This window comes from Dendropsophus ebraccatus, chromosome 9 (genome assembly GCF_027789765.1).
Source record: "Dendropsophus ebraccatus isolate aDenEbr1 chromosome 9, aDenEbr1.pat, whole genome shotgun sequence".
Taxonomy (NCBI): domain Eukaryota; kingdom Metazoa; phylum Chordata; class Amphibia; order Anura; family Hylidae; genus Dendropsophus; species Dendropsophus ebraccatus.
This window is the reverse complement of record NC_091462.1, coordinates 19,678,275-19,684,553: the sequence shown is the minus strand read 5'-3', so window position 1 is coordinate 19,684,553 and position 6,279 is coordinate 19,678,275. Positions and strand designations below refer to the sequence as shown.

The 6,279-nt window shown below is 39.1% G+C and overlaps 1 pseudogene; it reads left to right on the top strand.

Annotated features, from left to right (window-relative positions):
• The first annotated feature begins 5,782 nt into the window (after positions 1-5,782).
• LOC138802258 (U2 spliceosomal RNA) lies at positions 5,783-5,943 on the top strand (annotated as a pseudogene).
• The last annotated feature ends 336 nt before the right edge of the window (positions 5,944-6,279 follow it).

Here is a 6,279-nt window from a genome sequence, read left to right as displayed (position 1 = left end):
AAAAAAGTTTTTTCCCCACATCAACTGGTGCCAAAAAATGCTAGAGACTTGTAATTTACTTCTTAAAAAAAAAAAAAAAAAAAATCAACTCTTCCAGTACTTACCAGCTGCTGTATGTCATGCAGAAAGTGGTGTATTCCTTCCAGTTTGGAGAGCAGAAGAGGTTTTTATGAGAATTTGCTACTGCTCTGGACAGTTCCTGACATGGACAGAGATGGCAGCAGACTGAAAAAAAAACAACAACACTTCCTGCAGGGCAGGACATACAGCTGCTGATAAGTACTGAAAGATTGGAGATTTTTTTTTAATAGTAAATCACTAATCTCTGGCACTTTATAGCACCAGTTGATTTGAAAGATTTTTTTTTCTTGCTGGAGTACCCCTTTAAGAGGTACATGTAAAAACTAAGCTGGAGTAAGAGGTGAAGTTTGGGTATCTTTGATGAGGAACCATAATGGAACCATTGGTTCATTGTCATGGATACCCGAACTTCCGGATTACGAGAGAAATTCTATGCTGATCCAGCAGCAGCTGCAGGGACAGGTACACTTCAAGACCAGCGTGTGAAATGTGAATTTAGTAGATTTTCCCCTATTTGTATTCAACAAAAGTAAACTTTGCTTTATAGTACATCATAAATGATTTCCGTCACTTAAAAATGCCGGTTTTGCAGTTTGTATAATTTGTGAAAACTAAAATTTAATGTGATTTAAAAAAAATAAATAAATAAACAAACATAATTTGCATAACATTTTTCCTTTAATTTTTAAATTTTTTATTTTTTACTTCTTTGCCGGCCGTTTTTTTTTTTTCACATTAAACTTCCAAGAGAACCAGTAGATGTCAGAAGTCAGAAGCCTTTTGGCTTGTGTTAAGGAAGTTCCGTCAGTGTCTTTTACACATGGAGTGCATTGTGATAGTCCTGGCCTGTCACTACTGTCCCTTTAGGGGACTTGACAGATTGGAAAAAAAAAAAAAAAGAAAAACAATTTTAAGCTCACATGCCCCAGCGGGTGCCATAGTCACTTCACAGAGGCTGAAAGATGACCAAGCCGACAGGATTTGACTTCTTAAGGTAGAAAGGTGACAAACTCTATCATGTGAAAGGGGCAAGTGAAGGCCTTAGAGGCGTAACCTGCTCTCCGGATCTGGGGGCCCTACTGTTCTATTGAACCTATTTATCTCTTTCAGGGGCCTAGGTACCACAGGGAAAAAAAAAGTTGTTGAAAAAAACTGCTGGCAGAATTCAGGGGTGTAAATGATGAATTACTTTTCATCAGCTGAAAGGAAACATACTCCGGAACAATACTGAAAGGGAGCAGGAGCGTCTGACCTCCTGTTTCAGAGCAGCCAATATCTTCATTCAAGAAGACAACCATGAAATTACACAGAAAATGGGATTGTCATGAACAGGCCCTTGAAATTTCAGTATACAGTCATTACTGCATGGGAAGAAAAAAAAAAAAAAACTACATCCACTAATCAAAATGTGAAACAGACAAGAAGGAAAAATACAAACAGGCTTAAGAGTTACTTGTAAGAACAGGGGGAAAAAATGTTTGTCGATTCAAACTTTTAGCCTCAAGTAGCTCGAAATCATTACAAGAACTGAACAATGGACTGGCCGTGGAGTCGACTTTGGGGATTTTGACAGAAACTATTTTTTTATGACCTATTTTGGGAAACTGGAAAAAAAAAATTGCAATGGTTAGAAGTAAAAGGCAAAATAATAAACAAACATTGATAACAATAACAACAACAACAATATTATTAATAATAATAATAATAATAATAATAATAATAATAATAGTGACTAATAAAAACAACAACTAATAATAATAATATCATTATTATTATAATTAAAGGGATTTTGCTGGGATGAAAAGTAAATAAAACTGTCCAAAATGTTTAAAAAAATCAACAAAAAAAAGTAAATGCTTTTTTTCCGCTTTGGTTCTTTTATCACATCTTTTTTTTATACTCCTGTGTGATGATGTAAGCATCCTGCTTAGTGATGTCACTATGATGGACATGTTTATGATAGGTATATTAGACATAAGTGGCTATGTTCACTCATAGTATTTTGGTCAGTGTTTTTTCCACCAGGGTGGTTGAAACCACAGAAATGTTCCCACAATGTGTTTTTGGGCCATTACTTCACGTGCAAATTTTTCGACTGTAATTTTTCTCTGTTGGTTCGACTTCTGATTTTGGCTACAAATACTGACCAAAATACCGTATGTGAACATAGCCTTAAGGCCCTGTTACACACACAGATTATCTGACAGATTCTTGAGACCACAAACAGGAATGGATCTGAAAAGAGGACAAATCTGTGTCTTTCCCTCTATGACCTGTTCTCTGTATATATTCCTGGCTTTGGCTTCAATGATCTGTCAGATAAATCTGTCTGTGTAATAGAGCCAAAGTAAAAGTGTCACTGTCATCATGGCAAACTTTTGACATGTCATAGAGATTTTATAGAGAAGTCATAGAGATATCATAGAGAAGTCATGGAGACATGTCAAAAATTTTGATTGGGAGAACGAGCCGAGAGAAGACCGCGTTAAGTGCAGCCCTCTCCCGACTCTGTGTTACGTGATCAGATGGGCTCATAATGTAAGTCTATGGAGCCCGACTGATTATGCTGACACTGTGCAGGGAGAGGACTGCTGCAGTACTGCTGACAATCAGTATGGATCTGAACACTCAGACCCGGACCGATCAAAACTTTTGACTCTCTATGTCTCTATGACATGTCAAAATTTTTCTATGATGACACTGACACTTTAAGCTACATTCGCACGTTCCGTCACTTTGTCAAATTTAGGGCCCATTAATTTTAATTGCCATGTTCACACTGTCCGTAATTTTACGGATGCAAAAATTACTGCCCCATAAATTAGTGCTAAGCCCTGCTACAGAGAGTAATTTCAGCTCAGAAACTACTAAACATGTGACTGTATCGTAAGGGTAAAACCACAATAAGCGGACAATAAATAACGCTATAAGAATTTTATCATATTAGTGTTTCATAAAAGTAATAATAATAATAATAATAATAATAATTAGAGATGAGCAAATTTACAGGAAGTTCAGGACGAACCTGAGTTCTCAAAGGGAACCTGTCACCCGGGACATGGGCGCAGAGCCCGCCCGACCCCCAGTGCAGCCCTGGATACTTACCCTTTCCTGCAAGTCCCGCTCCTGGAACCGATCTCGGGACGAAGATATCCCCATTGGAAGTGGTGCGCGCGCTGCAGAGATCAGCATAAAGTGCACGCTCAGCTTCGGGCGCCAATATCTCCGTCCCGGGACCAGTTCCAGGAGCGTGACTTGCAGGAAAGGGTAATTATCCGGGGCTGCACCGGGGGGTCGGGCGGGCTCTGCACCCGTGTCTGGGGTGACAGGTTCCCTAAGTTCTGAGTTATTGAAATTTCACAGCCTGGAGAAGATGGATGAATGCTGAGGGATCGGGTTCATGCAAGTTAGGTAAGCCCTATATATATATATATATATATATATATATATATATATATATATATATAAATAATAACTATTATTACTATTATTATTAACGTGACAGTAATAATACCCATAGGCAACATCTAAAAAAATAAAATGTATGAAATTAATGTATTATTTATATATATATATATATATATATAAAAAAATATATATATATATATATATATATATATATATATATATATATATATATTTATTTTTTTCATAGAAATAATACATTAATATCATACATTTGATTTTTTTTAGATGTTGCCTATGGGTATTATTACTGTCACGTTAATAATAATAGTAATAATAATAATAATTTATATATATATATATATATATATATATATATATATATATATATATATAGTAACTATAGTTTCTGTGTGGCCTGGTTCCCATTTAGCCATGTATAATGTGCCTTGCAGGGATATTACTATGTGTAAAGACGTTTCTTTTCATTCCAAAACTGTTCAGCATCTTGTAAAACCTTCTCAAGCATGTCTGCTGTGTTGTTGGTGAGTGCGACCCGATATCACCGGGGAATCATGCCCCGTAAAGTGTCGGATTCTGAGGCTCCCAGCTGACTATTTATGTATTCTCACAGTCTCCTACATTCTAGATTTTAAGTCTATATGTGTTTCATATGAAGAATCAGTACAATGTCTATTTATCCGAATCCATAATAATCCTATGTCTCCATCCATGTAGTTAAAATTGTTGTGTGAGATCAGAAACATAGATTGCTTCCTGTTCCATAACAGCGCCACATCTGTCTACAGGTTGTGTAGGGTATTACAGCTCCAATGGAGTAAATGCAGAAAGCACATAGATTTATGAAAGCCCCCTTTAAGGGGAATGAGGCAGCTGTAGAAATATCTTCTGAATGTCACTCCACCTATAAGATGTTCCCCACAACTTGTGAGTGATATTTAGTGCAGGTCACATGGCAAGATCATCATTAATTTGACATTTTCTATACATAAAGTAAAATATTTAGGGTATGGCCACCTATAGGTGCTGGGCTGTTATGGAGTAAACCCCAAAACACTGATCCTCACTATAATGATTAAAAGCATGTAAGGGTCTCTGCCACGTGCGTTCCACAGTTTGGCATGGAGACACAGAGCTTACCCGAGGGGATTGGGTTGCCAAGGCAACTGTCCCATATCTGCTGAGTACTGTGCACAAGCTCTATTCTAATTAATAAGGCTTGTGCACAGAACTCACTGGGCGTAGGATGGTTGCTATGGCAACCAGATTCCCTGGTGTGGGCTATGTCTTTCCATGCTGAACCATAGAGAGCACGTGGCAGTGTAAAGTGACAGATATCCTCTACTTTTACCCATTTATTGTAAGTGTCCAGTACAAAGACGGAGCTCCTGATCGACACTATAATTTATATGGTGGCGCATTTTTACTTCTGCCCTGTTTCCCACCAGAATAAGACATCCAACGAAAATAAGACCTAGTTGAGGTTTTGCTGAATTGCTAAAAATAAGGCCTCCCCCGAAAGTAAGACCTAGCAAAGTGTTTGGAAGCATGCCCGCTGAACAGAACACCAGGGCAGCTGTGATTCTTTTTAACCCGCCACCATTGTCCCCTTCCTTCACCATCTGTTGCAGAGCAGCTGCATGCAGGACATGAATCCCGTTACCTGCCAACCAACCCTGATGTTCCTTTCTGCAGATTTCACTTGTAAATGTGCAGGCATGACATAAAGAAGCCCGTCACCTGCCACCATCCCTGTTGTCTCCCTGCGCCACACACGCTGCACCCAGTCTACCTTTATCCCATTGCCTGCCACCATGCCGTACACTGTCCCTGCTGTGCTGTACAAGTGTGCTTTGGTAAGCTCCCCTGGTGGCCGGAAGCCACCATGCCGTACACTGTCCTTGCTGTGCTGTACGAGTGTTCTGTGGTGAGCTTCCCCTGGTAGCCAGAAGCCACGATGCCGTACACTGTCCCTGCTGTGCTGTACAAGTGTGCTGTGGTGAGCTCCCCCTGGTGGCCAGAAGCTGTCCTTGCTGTGCATGTGACATGTTAATTATTCTTCATGGAAATATAAGACATCTCCTGCAAATAAGACCTAGTGCATCTTTGGGAACAAAAATTAAAGGTACTGTTTTATTTTCGGGGAAAAACAGTATGTTATTACATGTAAGAGTGACCCTGAGTTTGATGATCTGAGCTTAAAGTCTAGGTTATTGGACCTGCAACGGGCTGAAACACATATGCAAAATTTGTCTATTGTATGCTCATGTAAAATAAACCTTAGAGACACAGTGTTATAGATCAAGCGTAGTATCTGTTCTTATCAGTTAAATATCTGTTACGTCCCCTATCTGCGGACCATATACTGTATTAAATGGATTTTTAGAACAGGGATTGACCTGGTATTGCAGTGCTTTCAGGTTCAGTTCAAAAAAGAAAAGAAATACAGTTGCTATGAGCAACGAGACCCAACCGCCCTTGGATGGTCTAATAGTAAGGCTGTCTTTGTTTCCCATAGCAACTAATCCAAGCTAAGCTTTTACTGGATCAATATAAGATATAATGGCTAATTTGTGATTGGTTGCTATGAGCAACAAGCCCAGTTTTGTATTAGATAATACTAAGGTATAGGGTGCACAGCGGCCTCCTGATTTTCTGCAGGCAGATGATGTCACAGGAGAAAAGGCTTTAGGCGATGTTTGGCCTGTTCAATGTGTATGGGACAGCTGGGAAAGATGACTGTTGGCCAGCACTAGACCGCCCTTTGTTTCC